Genomic DNA, 27,088 nt, shown 5'->3' with positions numbered 1-27,088 from the left:
ATCATGGAGAGCCTGGAAAAACCTGTACAACTTGACTGAAATGCAGGTACGGTCTTATGCTACTTGTAGTAACAAGGATAGAGAAAAATCATTCAGGAGGAATGAGGAGGGAGCGATGCTCTGTGGCCACCACCTGCAAAACCATTTCCTTTTTTGGGGTTGTCTTCTTGTCACCTCTACAGTGCACCTGTTGTCACTTTGATTTTCACCACAGCAGGTGAAATGGATTCAGTCATTTATGCTTCCTACCTGGACAGATTGATATCCCTGAAGTTTAACTGACTTTGAGTTGTACTGAGATAACCGAATGTTGCCTTATTTTATTTGTGCAGCGTAATATATAAAGCTATTGTTTTTCCTTTCTTGTTTTTTTGTGCACCATCAAATAGGTTTAGGCTGACTATTACGAAGCACTCCTTTAATATTTTTGTTCCGCTTCTCTCGCCAAGGGCTAAGGCAAGGACACAGTAACAGGAATTCAAAGTGAAGAGAGAAAGGACACAAAGTTAAGTGTGTGTGTCCACAGTTTTTTAGGTGATAACAATTTTATCCTATGGGGCGCCCTTGTAGTGCTGCACTGAAGGGCTAGTGCTTAAGCATTTTAGCTTCATTCTGGTCCTTTCCGCTGAGTAAAGGCTTGAAGCTGATCTCACAGTGTGATGTCTGGCTTACTCATAGTTAGGTGATGCGTGGAAACATTTATGTATTCTTTCACAGCATTTACTGTTATAATGGCTCCATGATGTTCAGAGGCACTCAAGTGATCACTTACCCCATAATGCCTTGAAATATTGTATTAGAGGTCATAATAAAGTTACATTATCTCACCAACTACACACCAAGCCAATAGATCATTATCCCATTAGAGCATCAACTGTGGTTTGCTTCAGTTTATTTGCCCACTGGTTTAGGATTGGTACATAACTGCACAACTCCCGAATTTCCTGAAACTTACTGGAGACAATAGCTATTAGGAAGAAAATCAATGGGAAAGTGGTCTACTGCAATGTTAACCGTAGACATTTTCACTCATGTCTGATCCTTTAAAACATCCGAAAATTCAAAATACCGCCAGCTTACTGCCTGAGCATGGTTCAGAAAAGCCGCTTTAACTCCAAAGATGCTGCCTGGAAGAGGGCCCAGCTCTCAAAAGCCACAGATTGGTTTATCACTGACACAACTCAGCAGCAACTGAAATCAGGCTGAACCAAAAGTAGCAGCTGGATAATTTAAGGAACAGCTTTTCTCAAGTGATATGACCCCTAAAAAGTCTGGGCAGACTGAAAGACAAGTAGAAGGAACTCGTTCCAGTGAGCATGTCACAATGAAGTGTTAAAAGGAAGTATGAATAGGGGGGATATTAATCTAGTTGTTTTATGGAAATTCGGGGCAAATGGTAAGTAGTAAAATGACAAGTAAATGACATCTTTAAATTTCATTAGATAAGTGATTTTTTTTTGGAGGGGGGGGGGGGGGGTTGTTAGAGCTTTTAGAAACATTTTAAATATTTTACTACTGAAAGCTAATAGTTGGCCTGTCAAACCCTAGCATGCAACTGTACTATTTTAAAGGGAACATGAAACGCTACAGGTATGAAGGATAACATACACCACTAGCTCTGCTCTCAAAAACTGACATAGATGTAGTGCTGTCTGTGCAGCTGGATTTAAGAAAAAAGCCTACAGGCTCTCCTCCACACTGTTCTTATTTATAAAGTGCTTTACGAACCCGGCTAATGCGACTAAGAGCTAGCAGCTAGCCAACCAGCAAACAGACACTTAGTGCTAAAAGAGAACAGACAGTGAAAGTGGACAGTCATCAGTTTAAACATAAAACTCATTGTTACAGTCAGGGGCAGAGCAAATGTGATCCCCAGATTTTTAGTTAGTGTCCTTATTTTCCTCTGAGTTATCGATTGCGTCGCTAGTTAGCTCACATAAGCTAACGCAAGTCTATTAGCGCAACCGACCAACCAACCACATGACGTCACGTTCTGTACTCACAGAAGATGGCGCTAAACATGTTTTTAAAACTTTAATCTCTTATTTCTTAAATCCAGCTTCACAGACAGTGTTATATCTATGTCAGTAAGCAGCCCTACTATTTGCAGAAAAGCATCATCTAACATCAGATTTGTATTATGGACGCCACTCTAACAGTATCTTCTAATACCACTGAATGAGTGGATAGAAACATGTACAAATATAAGATACATATATATTTTTTGCTTTATTTATTTTTGGATGCAAAAACTAGCATTTGCAGGGAAAGATTATAGTCTGGGTGGCTCAGGGTAAATTATTCCATCAATCCATCTGTTCATTTTCTTCCACTTATCCAATTCAGGGTCACAGGGAATCTGGTGCTTATCCCAGCTGTTATAGGGTGAAAGGCAGGGAGTAATAAATTACTCATTATATTAAATTTACATAAAACCCCTTGTCCAGTACAGTCATGAGATGTTACAGTGTTTAAAAAAAAAATCCTACAAACAACATGCTCAAACAGAATTAAAATTAAAATGCAGGTTTTTATTTTTGTTTTTTATTAGCTTGACAGTCATTCAAAGAAGTCACAACCCTCTTATTCCTTTCCTTTTAAGCTAATGTCATTTACAGCTTGCAGTCTATTCAGCAGCTTTCCCATACCATGCACAAGAGGAGTAAAAATCCATTAGTAGGTCAACAGTTACAGATTTAAAAAAGTAGATTTTCTTTCATTGGAGTTAATAACATGGTATTTCACAAAAACCTTATTTTAAGGCACTTTGTTTGCTGCTTCCAAATGATCTGCTGATGAAACAGAGAACAGAGTTTTAATGGCTCTCAGAGAACCAGTGCTCCATTTACAACCAATGTCACATGAACTTGGCCAATATTTTACTCCTGATGGGGGCACAAACCTCCATTTAAGGTCTGAAGAAATCAACTTCCCATAATGCCTTCGCTGTGCCTATGCTGTTAACCCCCATCAGTTGGACCATTTCTAACCAGGCTGTAATTGTTTGTAGACATGCAAACAAGCTGAATCTTGCTCTCCATAAAAACACTTTATGGAACACCAAATTACATCCCAAACAGATACCTTTTCATGTTGCCTAATTTATAGGCGGTGCTTTGGGAACTGAAGTGTTTTTGGAATTGTGTTCCTCAGGGACGCAGCAAAAAAAATGATAATTTTTTCCACAGTGATGTATCAGCTTAAGAGTTTTTTCACAGCGCACTCGTTTTTCATGACTGGAGACTATTGGATATTATTAGCAAAAAGCAAAAAAACTAAAGCATGGCATATTTTCCACATTGTTTGTAGCCCACCAGGAACAGGCTAGTTAATTACAAAGAACATGACACTTTAACGTTTCTCTTTTTTTGGTAGTATTCCATATACACACTGCTGTGTAATATACACAATATTTATTTGCAACCAATGGCATTTACATGAAAATATGGCTCGTATAGATGCAAAAGAACCATGTATTTCATGTACAAGCATACAGAGGACTCCCCGAGTTAGAAGTTCTTGCCTTGTTGTCAGAGTAAGAACTATATTCTTCATTTTTTCTCCATTTACTGTGTTGTCTTGCCATTACATTTTTGCCAGCCATAATAATCTCTATACTGCATTCCACCTTGTTGCCTGCTTTCTTAATACAACACAAACGACTTCCTAAAATGACCACTACGCAAGAGTCAGCTGATATCCGAAAGTGAATCATATAACTTTGGTAAATCTGGGTATCACTATTGATGCTTTACCATAATAAAGTTTATCAGGTAATAAACATACAAAACCAAATATATACTACACTATAAATACCATTTATTTACTAAAGCTTTCAGCTAGTACATACATATGAAGTCCTCAAAAGCCAATACTCCCTTGGGCTTTTTTCCTCATTCCACTTCACTGGGCTGAGACTGGAATGAGTTGCATAAGACTCCAACTGGACAAATTAATCTGTTCCTGTTTTTTGAGGCTGCCATCAGAGACATTAATCCAGATGCATGCTGTTGCTCTCCAGTTTAATAACTACCCTGACAGTCAAAGTGCTGCTGCACTGCTTGTTTTATTTCTTTTAAACTAGGTTTCGCCTGTGTTTGCTCGTGCTGTTTGTCAGTCATCCGCATGCTTCCCGTTCGCCGACTGTAACCTGCCTTGTCATCTGCTTTAGTTTTTCTCACTTCTCCCCTGCTGCCTATTTTTGCTATTTTTTTCTGGTTTTCAAATATGATTATTTTCCACTGTCCTTTTTTTCCCCTCAATATGACTAGTAATTGCTATAAAATGCATTTACCTTCATATCTGAACAAACACAATTTCTGTGATTACAGATTTGTGGAACAAGCTGATACATAAAAAAACAAATATGTTAAAGTGGTGGGTGTTCCTATGCATGAACAGATGATAGTCCAAGGTTCTCCTTCTCCAGGCTACTGAAAAGTCCAACACGTGTCTTCGGCAGGATAGCACACAATCCTAGCTGTCTTTCAACGACCAAGGCCAAAAGCAAACCTTCTTCTTTGACCCTTTGTACAAGACTGCTTTTCAAAGTAAGGCCTGTGGGATGTTGATTCATCTCAGCAAACAAAGCTGATGGACAGTAGCAATGAAATACTTATTTTAAGGTTGAAATATCTCACTGTGAGGCGAGTCGCTGAAGACCAACACACATGCATGCACACACTTTGAAGAATCATTCTAGAAAATTAAACAGTGGATTGTGGTTCCACTTCACTTTATATCTGATCATGACGATGGTTGCTAGCCTCAAATCCAACAGGGAACCTTTTTGACAAGCAAACTAAAGCTGACTGCATCTCTGAAGGTGTTCATGCAGGTGCTTCCAAAGCCTTCTTATTTGTTTGTGTTAATTTAACTCATTTCTGCAGCATCTCTGTCTTGTGATGGTTCATTACCCTTAGCATGTGTTGCTGTTTTTGACCTTCAGAAAAATAAACGCAAGGGAGAGCAAATAAAAAAAACAAAAAACTTTTGAAGAAACACTTTACCTGTAGTTATGAGATTTTTTTCATAGAATTAAGAACAGTACAAAAATCCTCATCACTATTGTGAAATAAATTTAAAAAATAACAATACTTCCATTAAACACAATTTCTCGCCACAAAAAACATAATTCAGGAAATTTTAGACAACTTAAAATAAAGATACAACCTTGAATTGTGAAAAAAAAAAAATTAAATGAATAATCTAATACAATAAGGTCTGGTACTTGAATATTTTTACTATTAGATTTTTTTTTAAATGGTGAAAAATGAACCTCCATTATTATAAATCAGTCGATTATGTGAATCAGCAGAGTACAGTGTGCTAAGCCCAGCCTGCGTCACAGCTTACAGTTCTCGCAGTGTAAGAAGAGGATGCAAACTGGGGATGAAGGTGTGGGGGTGGCTGCTCAGAGAGGCTGCATGTTTGATTTAGTGCAGGCTCCCATCAGCCCCTGAGAGTGCTGGATCAACCCACCACACATTTACAGTCACAGAGTGAACACTACACACACGAGCCGGCTGATACACACAAATTGGCACCGTATCACAGCATCTCCAAGCAGTATGCTGGGGTTTTGTTTTTTTTAATGGACATATTTAGACATATAGCATGCACACAGACACGCAACTAAAAGATGGCATCTCTGCATACACTCTCACCCACAGCTTCTCTCTCTCTGAGCAGACTAAATGCAGAGGAACTGTTATGCAACTCCAGCTGTTTTCACCACTCAGTTAATACTCTCTCAGAGGAAGTCTGCACAGCGTTCAGCTCAACGCCTTCTACCCTGGCAGGGAGCGACAGTTCTGGGCCTGCAGCTACTGTCACCACATTTTACAAATGCCTTCGTTCAATTTACTGCCATGTCGACTTCATGAATATTCCTGTGGTGGTGTAAAGGCATTTGCCCCATTTATGACATGGCCTTTTTGGGTTAACGTCACATTCGTGGAACAAATCCCTCATCAGAGTTGAGTTATAGGAAAGAAGGATTGACAACTGAATAGATGTTGCAGCACAATGTTAATTTTATGTGTAGCTGACCACTTAGCATGCTTATAATAGATGCAAGTTTGTACCCCTCCTTTTTGTTGTGTTTCCTCTGCTTTATAAATAGGATTGTGCCTTTTATCTTTCAGTGTCAGCTGCAATATATATGGCAGGTATATGCTTGTGGTTTAGGTACACAACCACATGGTATATAAAAACATATAGAGATACACTATAGATTCACCTTTTACAAAGATAAAACCATTTAGTTAGCCAGCTAACTATTCAGAGTGAAAAATACAGGAGCAAAGACCCGACCACAGGACACAGAAGCAAACTTAAAGTAGAAAGCAAGCCGTTTTATTCAACGTGATGCAGAGTCCAAAGTGAGACCAGTCATCCAAAAACAACAAGCATACACAGAGGGGGGACCACGCAGCCCATCTGAACAGACAGTGTCACAAAGGCTGAGGGGAAGACAGCATATTTATACACAAAGGGTAATCAGGGAAGTGCAAACATCTGGGAGAATGAGAAACAGGTGTAGGCAATTAATACAATCACAGGGGAAGTAAAAACAACTAACTATCAAAGTAAAACAGGAAATAACCCAAAAGATAACAACCAAGAGATACTACTACAGAGATATAAAGGACCAGAATGGAGGCCACAATAACAAAGTCAAGACAGAAACCTAAGAAGAATTACAAAACTGAAAACTTATCATTGGAGTAAACATGACTTAGAACTCAATACTAGAATACTACAATACATCTAAACTTTATAGAACCAAAGCATTAACTCAAACTTAAATATACTAACTAAGAATTCAGGACATAAAACAAGGCCTAAAACTGGGGACTGTGGCAGCTGTGATTGTGTAGGACACAGACTAGATAAAAAACCTATAAAATAAGATTTCAAAGGATTCTAATCACCAAACAATAATTTGTAAAATGAAAAACAATCCCATTTGGACTGCAGTGAGTTATACTCCTGTTTTTGTTTTTAAATGGGATTATCCCAGTTGGGAGTTGCCTGTCTTGTTGTGGGAGTTGAATATATACTCTTGAGACTTTTTGTTTGTGGCTTGCAAAGCAACAGCTTAAAATCACCTCTGCTACTCATACAACGTGATCTAATGAGGATACATCCACATCACGATTGTAAATGTGTGTGAGCAAAGAGCATTGCTCAGATGTCTTTACTGCTAACTTTGCTTATGGACAATTAAGTTACAATTTTACTAATAATCTGAGAGTGTAAAACACGATGTGCATCTGTTCAACCCACATTACACTTAGGGCGACATTATATGATGCCATAATAAATATCAACAGTCATAAGTTTAACTACATGCATAAAGTTTTTTTTAATGATATTTAGTTATATTACCACCCACTGGAATGTAAATTTGTAGCTGTGCTCACACCACAAGCAGACGTTAAATTACTGCACAGAACTGATTTTGATATTAGAACTAGCTCTTGAGCTTTATCCTTAACGCACAAGACCTGGCCCAGAACCCAGCACCACATTTTCACACAGTGATTGGATGCTTATAATTGCCCTTATATAACAAAATAAAGTGGATGATTAGCTGGCATTGATTTCAGTCCTCTCATGGCACCCAGTGACATTTCCTTCCTCCTTTTATTTCATGTTCTGTTATTATTTTATTCCTGTCAAAGCCCAGACACTTCGAGAGCAAACAGCACCACACTAATACTACCCTTCATGTTTGTTTTTTTTCGTTTTGTTGTGAGGTTTTTTTTTTCTTTCTCTTTTTGTGTGTGTGTTGCACTAGCATTAAGGTGCTGACGGCAAAAATTATGGATTTCTTTGCAAATGGAAATGAGAAAAATATGCTTGGTAGAAAAGACAAGGAAAAAGGGGCAGCAGTTGACTTGAGAGAGAGACTGAGGCCCCTGAAAACTGAGGTCTTGGTTTTTTACAGATTAGAAGATCAGTACAACCAGCACTTCCCCTCAGGGCCCAGCAAAAGGAAAACTGTGGAGGAAAAGCTTTTATTCTGACGCAGCTCTGCCAGCATTTCCATCCCAGAGCTACGGATGCTCAATCTCCTCTCTGAACCAGCTCCCAGATATCAGGCTTTTCTGCTGTAATGCAAACTAAATCTCTAATTACAATTTTTGGGCTTGAGTAGCAGAAATCATAATTATGGTACCTCTTATTATGCAAATTAATTGACTGATTCCAAAGAATTAATTACCTCTTGTCCCAAGTTTGATTAGCAAATGAGAGTTTTCAGCTTCTATTTTGATTTGGTGTTTGGATTTCTTTTTTCTGTTTGGAAGAATGGGATAATAAGGAAACAAAAGGTGATGCAGATGCAACATACTGGGTAAACGGGAAATTGAATAGAATATTTACTGAGAAACAGCAGATGAGCACATGGCGAGCCAGTGGGAAAAAGTAGCCAGCTATTAGATTCCTAACCCCCCACCAACACAACCAACAATAACAACCTCCCATTTTGGCTGTAAAAGCTCTAATTTGGTGGCCTCTACTCTAATACCTTCCATAATATATCACTGATCTTAACTATTGAATATTTCACTGAGTTTGCCCACTTGACTGTTAACATATAATGAACTATTGTGAAGGAAAATTATGGCTTGTGTACATGTTAGCCTACAAAGTCTATTTTTATTTTAAACCACTCCTATTCCTCATTTAACAGTTTAATCTATTGACACATTTACTGTAAAGTTTAACAGTTCATGCCATAATAATGGCAAGTGTATAATTTAATATAAATATCAATGCACTCTTATTTAAGAAGAATAAATAATTTTTTTAAGAGGAGGGATCATTATAATTCAGGAAAATTGAATTTATGGCAGTATAATAAAAATCTATACCATATATTATTATATATATATAATGATGTTTAGTGATTTCTGACCTTCTGATATATCAGATATTTTTTTCTTTCAGAGATGGGACATAAACAGATATCCCAACATTGTTTTTAGATATATTTATGATATTTATTAATTCATTCATCACACATTACACAGACTCTACAATAAATTCATATAAGATACATGCCTTTTTTTCGGGCACAGGCTGAAGCTAACTTATTTTGTGTAATTCGGTATGGATCAGCAGGTTATTGTGTTTGTGGAGTTTCAAAAATGTGTGTCTCTTATTTAATTTTTTTTGTTTTTTCGTTGGCTAATACTGGCCGATAGTATCAACCCACTGATAAACTGGTGGAGCTCCAAACCTTATTGTAAACACTTTATTCAGAGATTGTTTTACTTAGAAATGTACTCTTCTAATTTATGCCATTAACCTGGACAATAAACAGAATTTTACAATAATGTGTTTATTTCAATATCATTGTTTCCTGCAATGTAAATAAAAGTCAGACCTTATACCCTGGACAGGACAAAAAAAGACATTTATTTTTTTTATATAATTAGATTCCAGTCAATATTGATAATGTAATAACAATTAAACTTTTGACACTAATACAGAATTATAGTCTTCCCAGTTTACAGATGAAAGAGAAGAGAGCATTGACCTCAACCCCACTGGGATGAACTTGAATAGGAAGTGCAAGCCAGGCTTCACTGCACAACATGAGAGGCAGACCTCACTAAAGCTCTTGTGAGCCAATCTCAACAGTCAAAATCTCAGAGTAAAGGTGGTTATAGTGGCAGATTAATGCCTGTAGTCTTGGTATTGAGCTGTCGAACAATTAGCTATGGCTGTACTTGTTCAGGCTGCCTAATTTATGACCAAGTGGAGCGTACTGCAGTCTTTTTAGAGCTGCGGGCACTCTTGAGCATGCATTTAGTCAATGACATACAGTACCTATTAACCATACTATACTTATCTGACTTCTGCTCCAGCTCTATATCACTGTTATGATGGGTCAACAGTCTATATTCAAATGGAGCCGTATCACCTCACCCCACCGGACATTTTTAAAGGTAGCCCACCTCCAAGAAAGCATGAAAAAAGTGGTCCTAATCCCTGCCTTAGCTCCGACTCAGTGCCTTCAGTTCATCTCCAGCAGGATTCAAAACAAAGGACTAGCAAATGAAATGCATGAGCAGAGCAGCAGCGCACAATGTGGTTCACCTGAATAGACTGAAATGAACTAGTCTTGACAAAGCCAAGAGGATGAGAAAGGGTCCCGTCAAAGCCCTGAGGTCTGATTTGCCTTGCTGAATGAGAAACCCCTCAAAGCTGGACCCCTGACTCGTACTCTTGATTCGCCTAAAAAAAATTAGACACATGCTTTCTATTCTTCTCCAGTCATTATCGGTAGATCACGACTGCAGTGAGAATTAACAGTTTAATTGGTTCTGTTAAACAGACAGAGACAGGCAATATAAGAACTATTGAGCTGAATTCAATGAACTGTCGTCTTCAGTGTTTGAACCAGTGGGCAAGGTCAATGTTCCAAGTCTCACCAATAATGCAGGTTGCAAAGAGAATAGACAAGTGTCAGACTAAAACAATCCAATCCCCATCACACTTCAGCCTTTGGGTTTGTTTTGCAATAAGTTTGCAGTTGTCATTGGCAGTGCTAATTACGAGGGTAGCAGCTATCCTACGGGATAAATTTCCACATAACAGCACCCTAATTTTGTCTGTCGGGCATTTAAATTCTTACTTCCTATAGAAGATAACAGGAGCATACGAATAGCAATTAAATGCTGCTCAACCTTGGTGAGATTACACTCCTGAGAAAGACAGCCAATAAGAGTAGGTTTATTGCCTCTGAGAAGTGAGAGGAAAGACACAAAACAAGAACTACTGCACAGTTTGTTTAGCTTTTTGCTTTTGTTTGATTTTTACCATATTAACAAAATTAACATCACTTTTGGATTGCTTCTAAAAGATGTGAAGTTGTATACATTATAGTATAGGGTGGCCAGATAATATTTGAAAATGTGTAAACCACTTTTATACTGGTAAAAGTGGTTTAAAGACATTTATAATGTAATCTTGATTGTGATTCCGTTAAAAGGATTTTATCCTATTTTTCTTCCGTCCCCCCCTAAAAGAGGAGAATTCATTACACCCAGAAACACAACAGCAACAAATAAAGTAGTTAAGATGAAAAACACTTGAGCATCAGGAAATTGCTTGTTGTTATTATATTATCTGCTTGTGGATGCACTGCATATGCAGACTAGTAACAACAACGCCAAACAACACTGAAATACTGAACTAAGACACCTAAAGTTTGACCATCACAGTCACAGTGAGAGCATGAAAAGATGAAACTACAGCAACTGTAAATAACAAAAGCACACAGTAGTCTAAAGAACCTCACGCTGAACTGAAATGAAAGACGTTTGCTGTTGTTTTGGTTTTCTGTAAACTTGGGAAATGAATGTTTAAGTCAAGCCTAATGTTATCTTTTATATAAAGGTACAAATCGACTGTTATCAGATCAGTGCTCTGTATCAGCAGATATCAAAAGCTAAGATGTCGTAATGGAATGCACGTAATACACATTCTTTCAGACAACCAGTCATGCTCACATCCAGTCAACCTACCATGTACCTCCAACACAGAACATGCAAATGCTGCAGAGAACAGCCCCAGCTGAACGAAACATCCAAACGCAGAAGAAACAAATGCTTAGAACAAAAATCAGAAATCTTCTTTGGCCTTACAATAAAGCAAGAAAGTTGGGGCCCAAGTGACTATATATTGGTTGGAAGATGGATAATAATAATTTAACAATACGCAATCAACCAAGGAATATCAGCACATTTTGGTCACGCTCAACTACACGTACACGTTTCATCCCTGAGTACTTACTTTGCTTGCACAGTTGTCACATGTGAGTATCCAGCATCTCTAACTGTTTAAGACTAAGTAGTGCAGACGCTGTTTCTCTTGGACAATAATATTCATTTCACATCGAGGCTCACTTTAATCTTAAGTAGTTAAGTAGCTCTGCTTTGTGTTAGTGTAAAGACATTTACCTACACATTAATGCCTAAAATATCTTAAGAATTGCAATTTCAATAGCTCATCTTAGTATTTCTACATAATAAATGTGTAAAATTACAGAAAAAGTTCTGACTCCAAAGACTCCCAAATTTTTTCAAACATAAGGTTTTTAACTAATTTTCGTTTTTCTTTTTTGCAAGTGAAATTTATGTAGTAGACTTTTCTGTCACATCATTGTTACTTAACTACTTTGGTGTGTTTTGGATGCCTGTGGGGAGCTCTATATCAGCAGGAAAAACTTTCAAACTTGTTATTTTGAAAAGAAATTTAAATAAAAATGTATTCACTCCTTCACATTTTCCAAACCCATCCCGCAGGCCGGACTGAAATCTATGCAGGACCGACTCTGTCCCCCAGGCCTTATGTTGGACACCCGTGATCTTAGAATTATTGGTTTTTGTTTCCTTCATTTCACACACTTCATTTCCTGCAGAGATAAATAGTTTTACTCCTCAAAAGCAAACCTACACAAATACAGTATTTGAGTATTTAGAAGATGCTGCTTGACATTTGCTTTCAGGGTATTGTTTTCCTTTACAGTAGTGAGAATATAATGAAAATGATGGCATTTAATCAGAGTGCAGTAAAAGTGGCAATGCGATTGTGTAAGTTTGAATGGAGTCATGATTGAATAATACTGAACTCAAGGTTTTCCAACAAAAAAAGGTTGAAATGAAGAATATGCTGCGTTCTTCCTTCATTTTCTGAAAATTAAAAATGTGTTAACAGTCCATAAGCAATGTCAGTAAATAGGATTCAGCAATAGTCACACATCAAAAATAAAATGATCAGTCAATTAAACTGAACAACAAACTTCTACATCAGAGAAATTATTTGAATTGTGTAGAATTAAATATTATTACAGAATATATTGCAATTAAATAAGAAAAGTACAAAGTCCAGGATATTTGCATGTAAAAATGGCCTAATTTTAGAACCTTTTAAGTTAAAAATTTAAAATGTGAATTTTTGTACTTGAAAAACAATATATTTAAGAATTGTATTATTACATTCAATAAGTATCTGCTAATAGAAAGAGTTTATATATACATATAAGGCAGTAAAAGGTACCTTTTAAAGTTACAGTTATCATGGGCAAGAATGGCATGGTAATTTTAATCATTTCAATCTTAAATTTACTATGTCATTCATGCCCATAATGAGTACATGTAGCCCTTTTGTTTGCACTAACAGTAATCTAGAAACAAGATTGTTGCTGACTCTTTCATTCTCAAAACTATAACTATGACCACAAACAATACAGACAATCAACATGTCTTCAAAAAAACATTTCACTTCCATGATAAACTAAGTTTACAGTTTCCCTCCACAAGGGCCTCTCTTAGTTAAAGAGCTCAGAGAATAAAGTGTTCTGCTACTAGAAAAAGATATAAAATAATTTGAAGAACATATGTTGAACCTTTATCTGAAGGTGTGACAGATCAGCTACCCCTTTTTCCAGAACATTTACAAATTTCAGATAACAAGATGTAATTTCTCTCTTTTTACTCTATAATTTCCCTCACAAACTGCTTTGGCCTTTCACTACTTGTACCAAGGCTTATACCAAGGCTATTTGCGAGTATCTAGCTCTGACGTCTAGCTCGCTTTAGATTTATCCACTTTCTCTTCGTTAGCTTCTTCAAACAGGACACGTTTAGCTGGGGGAGGAAGACTTAAGTATCTCATTATGTTGTTGTTTTTTAAAAAGATGTTTTTGTGCTGGTTACACTGTGTTTTAGTACAGCGAATTTTGTATCTTCATTTCTGAAAGGAAAAACTTCTTTAGCCACATGCTAATGACAGATTAGCATGTGGCTGTTAGCTTCCAAGCAGCTATTTGCCTGTGCCGTTTAGGATACATTGCACATACATGAAACAGGACAGCTTGTAATCACACATATGTGAAAACAGACGTTTAAACAAGCAAAGAACAGTGGAAAATATTAAGATATAAACTTAATTCTGATCACTGCTAACTTTGTGATACCTGGAGCCACTCTGATTATTTTTTCAATTGCAGTTGAAGCATACAGCCTTGGAAGACGAGCACGTATCATCTTTGACACTGCCCAAAGGAAATAACAAGAGTTCAACTGTACAGCTGGATGAAACCTACAGAAGAACATTCTGCTCCCATTTCGATATCCCGAAGCCTCAAGTCTTTCTCTACATTTCTACAGCACAAATTCCATTATTACAAGAATTCAGTCATGTCACACTGTGTTCTTTTTTTCTTTGCCATTTTTTGTGTTCTTTGCCATAAAACATGTCAGGAAGGCACGTTTCAAAACAAAGACATTCAAAGAACACCGTCTCTACGTATTAGCTTTAACCCTGGAGGTGTTTTTGGACACGACTAACCGAATACACGTTCTGAACACTACATGCCAACGTGAATTTATCATTCCACATACAAAAAATCAACCAAAACGATGTTCTTGTTTGTAATAGTGATGAGAATCTAGATGCCCACGGATTTTTCACATTTACAAAAGCCAGTGGGAGTTTCAAGCTCTCAACACACTGCTGAATATTGTTCTGTTTTTCCAAGTCAGTAATTTTGCTCAACACCTAATGACCGTTTTTATGAGCACATAAATGCCACTTTGGTCCCTGTGATTCAGAAATCAAGCTGAGAGGTACTGTTATCACCAGACCTCTACTTTTAGTGGTCTGATGCATCTTCAGCTCCTGTTAGGTCTGGATCAATGCATCGTCAATCCTTTCCCTGAGAGGATGTATCGATTTGGTTCCCCAGACTGACCAACCTCTAATCTCTTGAAACGCTGCGGTGCTCCGCCTGCTCTTTGGGGACACCGTATCCAGCCTGAGCCGAGGCCCAGTGCGCAGCACAAAAATACATCTGTGTCTGAGAAATCTATTCAGCGTTGCACCGACAGCCTGCGATATAAAGTGCGTTCGATATCAAATGCATGCCCTCCTGCAGGACTGGTTGAGGGGGCTGGTTAGGGTTCCCATGAAATGGTTTTGTACACAGAGGATGGTTTAAAAATGAACCATGCAAATGTCATTGGAGGGATGTGGTATTTTTTCAATGCTAACTAGGGCCAAAGGGCAAAGAAGTTGGCTTTTCTTAAGTACTTGGGAATAAAGTTGTTCTCTCGCAGGGAATGACTTTCTTTTCCAATACTTTTTATTTTACCAGATATGTGATCTGATAACACAGCTCAAGAGCTCAAATTCAGTGAGCTACCCATGGTGCATTTTACCAAATTAGGATTTCTGTCACCCTTTTACTACCATTTCTACCACATATAGGTTACACATCTTCCCCCATTTTCTAATCTCACAGAGACCTTACTTCCATAAATGACGAGATTGAATTAATGCCTTCTAATAGGCTCATAAGTGGCATTCTGGAAAGCTGACACTAGATGAAAGAGAGCAAGCGGCGTCATGCTAATGAATGTGTACACAGTGCTCCGTTTTGGTGTGGAGGGAGAAAAAAAGCAGGTGTTAAGCATCATGGCACGGGCTGCATTTGTGTCAGCTCACCTCCGACAGGTGAGGTGACACACATACAGGTACAGTTAAATCATTTGCTGTACAGCAGCCGTCCTGAGCTCTATCACGGCTGTCAAAGCATTTTTATTTTAATGTTAGTAAAGGCCTGATCCGTTTACAACAGCCAAAAATATACAAATGTTCATTTTCAACACATTTTCTGATCAAAGTAAATGTTTGTCTCAGAGATTACTGTGTCATTATTGTGTGCACAAGTATTTCTCATAATGACCTTTCTAATGATTACAGTTGTTTTGTAACATAAAGGTGCTCCTGTTAAGTAAGTTATCACATGGAATGAATTTTCAGTGTTTCCAGAATCATAAATATTTTAATAAAATTACTTTGTCAACAACACTGGCAGCAAATCTATACGCATAATCATTAATTCATGATTTAGAGTGCTATTGTGCTGTGAAGCTTCAGGTTTCAGAAAAGTTCACTTTTTTTCTTCCCTTCCCTTTCTTGCACCTCTCCGTCTGGACAATTCCAAGAACCAGTTTACCGAAATTACTAAATCTCTCAAAAACCTCTGGCAGCAGGCGACCAAATGGTAATCTCACCCAAGCGTTCAAACAGCCAGAGCGGTCCCTGAGTGCGCGAGAGTGTGAACAAAGCCACAGTGTCTTGGAAATGATTAATATTTGATGAAGGCTAAGTGCAGGGAGGGAACCATAAGGTTTGGTTTGCTGTTTGGGTAAATGTGAGCAATCGTATGTGACTGTGAGAAAAGGTCATCTTTGTTTTTCATCAGTGCAGGTGACCTCAGAGGCTTTCCCCTCTTTTGTTTATGGAGCGTTTGCAGCATCTCATCCCAATGTTTTATTTAAAACCCGCAGGGTGTAAAGTGATTAATTTGTTTCTAGCATGGTACTTCAAGTAGGGCAATAATAATCAATTTTAAGTGCTAAATTATAGCAGTAAAACTATAACGACAATTAAGTTACCCAAATGCAGGAAGCTAAAGCAAACTCAAGCTAAATACATAATGTAAAGCTACACAGGAAGATGAAAATATCTCTCCACGCACAGCAATTAAATCTACTTTGATCTGGGAGTTCTTTGATATAGTAACCTCCTAAACTCCAGTGAAGAAAAATCTCAATGTTAAGAGCCTCATACCACAATAGAAAGTGCTTCAGCCTTGTCCAACACCTTTGGGATGAGCTGGAACATTGACAGCAAACCTGGCCTTATCGTCTTACATCAGTGGCTGACTTCTCTAATGCTTTTGTGGCAGAATGGGAGCAAATCCCTGCAGCCAGGGTCAAAATATTGAAGAAAGCCCTCCCAGAGGAGTGGAGGCTGTTAAAGCAGCACATGAATGCCTGTAGTGCTGAAATGTCATTTTTAACAATCACAAAGAGATGGAATATTTAAGAGGTCTACGTACTATGGCATAGCCTAATATAGTGTAGATGGAATTGGCTACAACAGCTTTGGACTTCATGATCTATTGAAATGATCTAAATCCAAGAACGCGTATTTCTGGAATTTGTTAAATATTAAGATATGAATGTATATTTAATGAACACTTTTGTATTTAACTGCACAATGGACAATCTAACATATCTTAATATAGCATCGGTTGGCAATAGTATTGAGCCGTTTAGTAAAAGACGGATTTTAACCTGGCATGGAGAGAATCAACCTACGTCAAAGTGCAATGTTTGCCTGTGTTTGTGCAGTGAATCTCTGTAGAAAGTCAATGCATGATGCATAAAACCCAAGTCAAATGGGCTAAGGACTTTTTTTGTAGCTATCTCTGGAGATACACGAAGGTCCAATCACACCTAACCTATGTCTGATTTTTTCTTATGTCTAGTGACCTGTAGGGCAGCCCATTCTCTGTATTAAAGGAGAGAAACGGCATCTAAACACAACCGGCAGTTTCTTAATATACTGGCTGATGTAGAGACTTTAGCTTCAAGCATAAATTTTGGAAACGGCATGAGTTTTATTGCTATGAATACTGAAGAGGTTAATACCGCTCTGTAAGCTATCTTACTTGAAATGAATATTGTATGGTATTCTACTTTGAAGTCAGCTACACTCCATTCTTGTACTGAAATTGCTTCCTAATTTTAAATACTAAAACATATGATAATATAATAAACAAGATGCTGAAAGATGCAGAATTTGTTGATTATCAGTGAAATAGGCAGTGTGAATAACTTTCTTCAATCATTGGGTTCAGTCTTATAAAACATACTTGTCTAAAGGCAGGACGTTCATGTGCTTTACAGCAGCGGTCCCCAACCCCTGGGCCACAGACCGGTACCGGTCCGTGAGTCGGGCCACGATAGTTGAGGCTCGGGTGTGAAATGTATGATTTTCAGGGGTTTTATCGTTATGTTTTTTATCGTTTTTATCATTAACTTGGTTTCCCTGGATCTTTTCCCGTGTGTTATGAATAAATCTTCTTTTTTTGGTACCGGTACTGGTTTTATTTTGTTGTATTTATTTGTTGTATTTATGAAATATTGTCGGACATAAACCGGTCCGTGGCGCAAAAAGGGTTGGGGACCGCTGCTTTACAGTAAAGGCACCCTACCTGGTGTCACACACAGAACATCTACAGCATCATCTAAAGAAAGCACCCATTTTAATCAGATATAATATTACGCTACAGAGCTTCAGAAAACTGAGCAGTGTTGTTGCATGCCACACTAGAATCAAGTATTTAATGACTAAGGTGAGTTAAACAGTCATTAAGAAACTGCGGGAAGTGCTAAAGTATTATGGATTTCAAGCAGGAAATGTCACTTCTCTAAAGGTTATTAAAATTTCTAAAACAAATAAAACGTTACAAAAATGTACTGTAATCACAGTCACTCGCAGGCAGGTAGTGAAAATGCCGTGACAAAGTGCACTATTTACTTCATACGAGAACATTATGATGCTACACTGATGGGAGTGCAAGAAAGGAAAATTACCAGGCTGCCTCTCCACAGGCCTGAGTGATTATTCCCAAACACTAGTCTGGGTGCACCATAATCCCCCTTGTTTCTCAGGGGGCTCTGATTGTACTGCCATACATGCAGGAAATTTAATAAAACAAAATGTCCAAGGAAGCAATGTGGGGCCGTCTGTGTCAGAGGGGAACCGGGCTTAAATTATCAGCGGTTCGTCGTCTTTTGAAGCGAGAACACAGATGGACTTTATAAAACTATAATGTATGAATGGAGAATGTAAACATTTCAAGTTAGGGAATCCACTAGCTGCCAGGATTTTAGAAATACTTGGAAAGTCGTTCAGCTGATACCAGCTTGACTAAGAATCCCAAATTCACAGAAAATAAATAAGTGAAGTAAGCTTATATGAAATAAAACAATCAATCAGAAGACGGACTTGGTGTCCTTGATGGCAGCTACAGCACTGCTGGTTACTCATGACTCAAAGGAGTTTGGAAGTAGGTTTGCTCAATAAAATGTATTTTTATTGACAACATACAGCAGGGTAAAAGAAAAAAAATAGATAAACAAACCTTAGCCTTTTAAAAGCTAATGCTCTAAATCTACCATCGCAAAACCGAAAAAAAAAAAACAGCGAGGTCAAGCAGCACCCACACATACTCCAGCGCTAACATGGCGCATGATACAGCAAACGTTAAGTACTTTCGAGTGGACTTCAAAACATTTCTGCAAAGGTTCAATCACAAACCTTAAGGTCAACATTTGCTCAATAAATAAAAAGCCATAAAAAAAACAACAACTTTGAAATAGCCCTATTTTCCAGCTTCCATTGAACAAAGTCCAGTTGTTCCTACTGCTCATTAATTTCAGCTGGAAACGTATTGTCAGTCTCTAAGCTATGGTAAATTACTGTCTGGAACGAACCCAAAATCATATAGGAAGTGGCTGTGTCAGCAAAACACTCGTTCTTACCCAGCAGCTACAATCTGTGCGGGATAGCATCCATTTGACTAATGTGATCAGTGAGGGATATTCAAAAAGTATATATAGAGAGCAATTTTTTAAAATTCTATAGTTGTGCAACAATCTGTTTCTAGATTTAGAAAGTCTTGTCAGGATAACAGGCCTTAATTAAAAGACAGAAGTGCCAGGGGCACACTGAATTGTTCTGCATTTTAAATGAACACCACCATGTGTCTGAAACGCCCACTCTATGGGAGTAGACGAAATAAATTAATCAGCATTCATCTATGTGTGATGCAGCGCACGCTCTATATATTTGCCAGAAAAGCGGGCCAACAATACGACGCTGGGGACGACCTGTAAACTCTTCTTTTACACTGTATGTACAATATCATTTTATTAAATGCCTTCCTTTCATTTTAAACCTTTATCAAATACACATTTTTTTACTTCAGCAAAAAGAGCAGATGCTTTTAGATATTGAAATGGGAAGACGTCTCAAATGCAAGGAATGACAAGGAAGATAAAAACAAAACCTGGCTTTTCAGAAGTAGCCTTTGGAACTCCGATGCTTGCAATACCACATGGTATATACAAATCTATCGATACGAAAAATAAATGAATAGCCGGGGATGCGCAAACGTACACAAAAACAAATTCATGCAACGGATACATTAAGCCCACCACAGCTTTGTGGGTGCCTGTCCGCTGCTGATTAACTGGTCATTTTGATATTTATATTTAAAGTAGCGAATGTCAAAAAATCTGCCGTGTCCGTTACTGCTTACTGATGAGTCACTGTCCCTTAAAATCATAGCCATTAAAAAGAAATCTTTGAGATATTGTTTTAAAAAAAGCAAAAAAAAAGAAGAGAACTGTGAAGGACATTACAACATCTGCAAAGAGCACTCCCATATGGAAAAGAAATAGTAAAAACTTATAAAAGACTTGCATAAGATGTGGCCTACTTCATATAGTAAATCATAAAAGGCTTACATGATTTACTCATGAAAGTGGCCACTTTCTCATTACTTTCATTTATTGTTTTAGGAAGTATCCAAAACATACAAGTTTCATTTATATAATTTTCAAGGGATCTTATATCTGTTTTCATAAAAGTTTCACACAAGACAGATACAAACTTTATAAGATTTATATATATCTTTTCCATATGGGCTCCTACCAAACCCTGTATTTACATCTGACAGTTTTACAAACTCTTCTCTATAGTACGAATGCCCAAATGATATGTGGCATATTAAGAGAATGCTCAGGGCCTGAAATTAAGATTATTTCCACTTTATATGAATCAACAAAATGTGTCTTCCACAATATTTTTAGGATGTTGTTTTACAGAGGAGAGTAGGAGATCAAATCTCAAAAAATTTGCATTGTTGGGCCTGCTGTCACAGTCGGCTACCTTTGCCACTTTTCCACTGAAATGTCCCACAGTTGTCATTTATCCAAACATTAATATGACAAAATAGAAGGCTGACTGACACGGCCGTTACGCTCAGCCTTTGCTATTTTTGCTCTGAAATGACCCTCCCTTGTCATCTTTCAGCACATTAGCCTGACAAAATAGAAAGGAGATTGAAGTGGCACCATCTGTGGATGACAGAGGACGCAATGAATTGATTTTTACTGTCTGATGTGCCTTCTTTTTCTTTTTTTTCCTTTATCTTCTTTTGAATATTACTAACCAATGACAGCACAGCTTAACAAAAACAAGCTGCAGCCTTTGTATCACATTTCATTTTTAATTATAATCAGTCGCAAACTGAAAAACTAGTCACCAGCTGACAACAAATTGTTTCCGTCATGACAAACAAATGCATTTGGGGACAGCAACTGAATTAATCCTGACTGGATTGTAGTTATCGTATAAAGATGTTCATATCAATCACGTAATATTCTGATTTGAACACACTGGGCAGATTTCAAAATTGAATTTCGGTGACCCGGGACTGCTCTGATTATTTGTGGTGACTTTCACAGCCAGCGACCACGTCGCCAAGGCTGCATCGATGCTAAAGTGCGAGAAAGTAGAGATGTGGTGTTTTTTAAGCAGGGCGTGGACGACAGCAATAGACTTGATAAGTGCAATGTCGAAATAACAAAAGGGAAAAAGGAAAGAAGACAGAGATTTAAGGCATATTCTTCAAAAAAAGAAATGGCTAATCTGTGAGGTTTTGTGATTTCCTGTGCGTTGGCTGTATTAACCGTATTATTTAATAATCAACAAACACGGTTATGTTCTTAGCTGAAAACGGATGTCTGATTTTTTGGAGTAAAATGACTTCATCTATGAGGTTTAATGCTGTTCTTTGGCTTTCAGAAAGCATTTGGCTGAACCTTTAACAGTACAATTACAAGCCAATCTTTCTGGTGTGGGAGGTAAAATAATGTATGCAGAACAAAGTACCGTCCTCCGCTAGTCGTGTACAACAGGTCAGAGATTATATGAAGAATGTATAGTGACAGGGATTCTCAAAGCAGCTATATAGGAGGTGGTAAGCAAGCACATTGTCTCAGATTTCAAATTGACAGTCTACAGGCCTGGAGCATGAACTGTCAAAGTCACTTTATGTAAAGTGACACGATTCACTTACAGGTGGTCAATCATGTTTACAGAATTAAACACACAGAGGTAAACTGTCCATTATGGGATTCTACAATGCACTCTGACCGTTATGTATTTATAGCAGGTGTTTTATATTATATTCAATTTATTTCTACAGTTCCTCTTGATGATTCACAAAGGCTACAAATGTGATTGAGGCATGTTTATATGCTTTTATAATTGCACGGGTAAAAATAAAAATGAATTGACAGGATTAAGATTATGAGGCAAAGTAAGGAACAAAATATATGAACTGTCGGTCATTTGGGTCATAAAAACTAAAAGTAAGCAAAAAAAGGCAAATGAATATCAATTAATTTACTTCCCAGTCAAAAATATTTTTATGGTATGTTACTATTATGATATGTCTGTATGTTGCATTTGTTTCATGTGTCACACTCCAACATTTGTTAATTTTCAAATCAAATCAAATCACTTTTATTGTCACATCACATGTGCAGATACACTGGTACAGTACATGTGAGTGAAATTCTTGTGTGCGAGCTTCACAAGCAACAGAGTTGTGCAAAAATACAATAACGTAAAACAAGCAAAATATAAGAATGGCTAAATCTGAGACTAATAAATATATGTACAATATATAATAGTATATGCATTTCTGGATGTGTATACTAAATATGTTTTTGTGAGCCATGACGAATTTGAAAACACACCCCAAGCCTGGCGATTAACCTGCTAATTAAAATAATGCAGTTTAATGTCCAAACATGAATTTGTAATAGTTTTGCACAATGGCACCAATTTGACAAAAACGGAAACAAATAGAATCACAAAAGAAAGAATGGCCACGAGGTGTAGTTGCTTGCAATAACCCATAAAGAGATCAATTTAAGATTCCAGTTTTTTTCCTAAGGGCACTAAGGGAGGTATTCATTTTTCACTGTGCAATTACAACGGTAAACTGAAGAATTGCTCTCTAGTAAATAACAAATACTACACGCAATTAAGACGTTCAAAATGACGGTGGCCTCTGAAATTCCTGATGCAACGCAACTTTTCACTTTCCAGGTGTTGCACGTGTTGCATCATCATTGTTGGTAACTCAAAGAAGGAGCGCTAAGATAAGACAGGATTGTGTTCAGCAATCAGCGATGTAGAGGGAATTAAATTATCCTGGCATGTCAGGTTAACTCTGCAGAGCCAGACAACCAATCAATACGCAGACAGATTGCTAGACCCACAGCTTCTCATCCTCAAAAAAATATTCTTATGCGGATTAACTGCTCCTTCACCCATTTTCATTTTCAGTTGAGAAGGTACTAATCTGACAGCCAAGTGAAGCCCAACAAATACTACACACTTCAAAGCAGCAAGAAACCGCTCTGGAAAAGGCCGGGTTCAAACATTTCCTTTCATTTCTATTTTCAGTCGGAGACACATACCCTGCCCATGGTATTTTTAACAACTTTTAGTAAACCCTCACACATATCTAGTTTTTTATTGATGTACGAACTGAACATTTCAGCTCAAAATTGTTTTACGAGTTGATATCATCAGTCTGACATTTTTTGACTTCATCATTATTTAGCTGTAAACATTTTTACATTTTAAAGCCAAAACAAAGTCTATTGGTGTTGTGCTGAAAGTTAATAAATATTTAGAGAAAAATATTATGTCACTTATTAAATTCTGGGCTGAAAAACCCCCCACCAGGCATCACCACAACATAGCCACAGCCTGAAAGACCTTTGAACGGATGGATGGAGGACAACAATTTCAGCACTACCATGTGTTTGTCCCGAGGCCAAACCTCAAAGAGCCATGACCTAACAACAGGTCTAGGTTCCAGGTACTGACGTCCATTAAAGCTGTTTGGGTGCATGGTGTGAAAGCACTTTGGACAAATTGGTATCTGTACACCACAGCAGGACGCGATGTCTCTCTGAGTGCTTGCTGGATGTATGTCTACAGGAGAACTTGCTTTTTGATCGTTACACAATAAAATGAAAGCCACAAATATGAAATATGCTCATCTATTAAACAACATAGTAACTATATTAAACTATTAAATCTGCCAAATGTTTTTTTATGGATATTTAGCTTCAAAAAAAAAAGAAAAGAAAGAAAAGTACACCACTGCAAATGTACCATCCAGCTGTAAGGCTCGGTAAGAGTTTTGTTGCCTATTGTTTATAAAAAGATTCTTTTAAAATATTCATACTCTTTGAATCCTGCTGTGTGTCTTCTTCAAGCAACAGCACAAGAAGTTATACACAGGGAACTGAATTGTAAGTCTTTCAGATCAGAGCCTGTAACAGAGCAGGGGATTGTTTGTCCTACTTGCTGCGATAGTGCAGGCCTGACTAATTGTGTTCCAGGAAATCAAATCAACCGGTCTCCTATTTCCATTTTATTATTTAGCCTAAAACACAAACATCCCTTGCATTTTAGCAAGTGATTATATATGGGTCTCATCTATTTGATGTACAGAAAAATATATATATTTTTGCATCTTGGTTTTCGTATCTTAGTTATAAAGCAGTCTTACTCAAGCCTTACAACTAAGAGTGATTAGATCAGCGCTTGCTTTCAGGATATACTAAAACCTAAGTCTTAGTATATTTAGTGTAAATTAAGATGTAAAAAAAAAAAAGGATACATGCCGGGTTTGTTTCGTGTGTTTTTAAGTCACACCAAACCTAATGATATCATACATAAACAAGTAGAATCACGTTTTACTAAACGTCAGCTAGCAGGGGTGTTAGGGTCTCAGTCATCTAGGTCATGGTAGTTTTAAGAGCTAGGATCCTTTCACATTGTTATTGACTTTGAAAACTAGAAAAGTGGAAGCTCCCCTTGAGTTTCTTTTTTTTCCCCCAAAGGTAATCGTGCCAAAGTTAATGTTATCTGTCGCCCCTATTTTTTGATCTTTGTTCATTAACTGGTTCTTTTGAAAAATATGTTTTCCGGACATGATCAGTTGTAGACAACATGGTAAAGGTAAATCTAAATCCCAATATTTATAAGGGTACTTATTTTCAACCAATTGTTCCCGAAAAGTACCAGCTTTTCCAACTTCTGCAATCTGGTAGAAGGTTCCGCATCTTCCGGGCAAGGACAGAGAGACTCAAGAGGAGCTTCTATCCCCAAGCCATCCGTGCCCTAAACACACACACCCGCCCTCTCACATCATCTATAATTGACTGAGACAGGACTCTCTTCCAGACACTCTAAACCAAGGCACAATGTACATTTCAATTCCTTTAATTTTAAATATGTTTATATTGTCTATCCTGTAAAATAGTCAGATGTCTATTCATATTAATGTACAGAATTCACCTGCTTGCTGCTACTACTGCACATTCACCCAGTGTATATACTATATGTCTGTATATATATATATATATATATATATATATATATAATGTTCTTCCTCTACACCCCCCCCCCCCCCCCAATTTTTGCACATGTCGAGGAGCGTGTCAGGCTACATTTCACTGTGTGTTATACTTGTATAACTATGCATGTGACAAATAAAGAACCTTGAACTTGGACTTGAACTTGAGCTTTTACGCAAAACTGCAGAAAGCCTTTGCTTGCAGTGGGAATGAACACAAGCATCCATAGAATTCCACCAAAGGTGCTTTGTGAGTCAGGAAACCCCCGAGTTCACATTGAAAATCCTCTTTATAGTCTTCATCAAAGAGGTGTTTGCTGCCAATTCTCGTGGTTCTAAATAATGACAGATTCACTGGGCGAAAGAACTTATTTCCCATGCCAACTTTCCATTTTTTCTCAATGAAAAAGGATACTGTTCTTCTCTCTAAATAATGACTAGTGGAAAACAAAGTAATGGAAGGAGGTGCTATTCTTTTTCATACCAAAGAGAATTGGAATGTGACACTAAGTGGAATTAAGTGGTGCTTTGCAGTGTTACAATCCATGATTTAGGCTCAAAGAAGTGCCCTCTTGTCTTGTAGCAGGTATGAATTTCCTCTGCATCATCCAACTAGGACACCGGGAAAATGAGATTGTGCTACTGTACAATAGTTGTCTGGCAATAGTGCAGAAAATATCAGTCAAGACAGAGTGACAATAGATGAGACAAAGGACGGGAACCAAGCACAGTGGGGAGACACGATCCAGTTCCACTGGAAACGGTGTAACAGCCTGAAGGGTCTCATCAGGAGCAAATTCACTGAAATGTAATACAAGCTGGAGTGTTATGTAAAATGAAAGATGGAAGAACCCAGATCACTCAAGCCTTGTGTGCTCTTGCAGCTGATACATACCTGTATTGTATTCAGAAGGGCATTCATTTCCCCTCCGACGATTACAACCGAACACCAGCTGTATTGTTTACTTGGCTGAAAGCACAAATGATCTGCATTGATTCCTTTTTCATTCATTGCTGAACTCGGCTATTGTAAGTATGATTGCAGGAAAAATGGGTCCAATTACAGCAAAGCAATGCCTCCCTGCGACTCCACAGCACAGCAAGATGATGAAGTCCTCAAAGTCAGAGGAAGGGGGCAATCAAAGACCCCTTATTGTCTCTTGTTAATTCAAAAACTGGAATGGAAAACATTTCTTGCTGTGATTGACAATGGTTCACTTGGGATTTCAAATTAGATTAGTCAGCCATACAGCTTTACTATTAGGGCTGTTACACTGTCCTTGATACGACCCTCCACATTACACTGAAATGACTCATCAGTTTATTAATGAGTCGACTCCCACAAAAACCTTCATTTACATACTTGCCAATTGTTTTTATTCATTTCTCCATGAAATTGTTCAAGTACTTAATGATTCGACTTTACCACGTTTGGCTGTTGCTTTTATTTGTTTCATATAATTGCAAAGTTAAAGTCAATTTTAGACAGAACAGACTACAGCCAATTTATACTACAAAAATACAAACATACTGGTGTTAAAGGTATAATAAAAATAAGAAATGCTATATTTATCCCACATTTATGAAAATCTTAATATATATTACTATGTACTATTATAAATATCCATCTATGCAACAGCGATATATCAATCATACTAATTTTGTTTTCATTAGAACTCTATTCATTTCATTTAT

At 37.5% G+C, this 27,088-nt stretch overlaps 1 protein-coding gene across 5 annotated transcripts in view; it reads right to left on the bottom strand.

Annotated features, from left to right (window-relative positions):
* cadm1a (cell adhesion molecule 1a) overlaps positions 1-27,088 on the bottom strand; it is a 479,781-nt gene that overhangs the window by 438,716 nt on the left and 13,977 nt on the right. The window lies entirely within an intron of this gene.

The sequence above is a fragment of the Maylandia zebra genome, linkage group LG10, assembly GCF_041146795.1.
Source record: "Maylandia zebra isolate NMK-2024a linkage group LG10, Mzebra_GT3a, whole genome shotgun sequence".
In the NCBI taxonomy this organism is placed as follows: domain Eukaryota; kingdom Metazoa; phylum Chordata; class Actinopteri; order Cichliformes; family Cichlidae; genus Maylandia; species Maylandia zebra.
The sequence above is the reverse complement of the archived record's forward strand: the minus strand, read 5'-3'. Positions and strand labels throughout refer to the sequence as shown.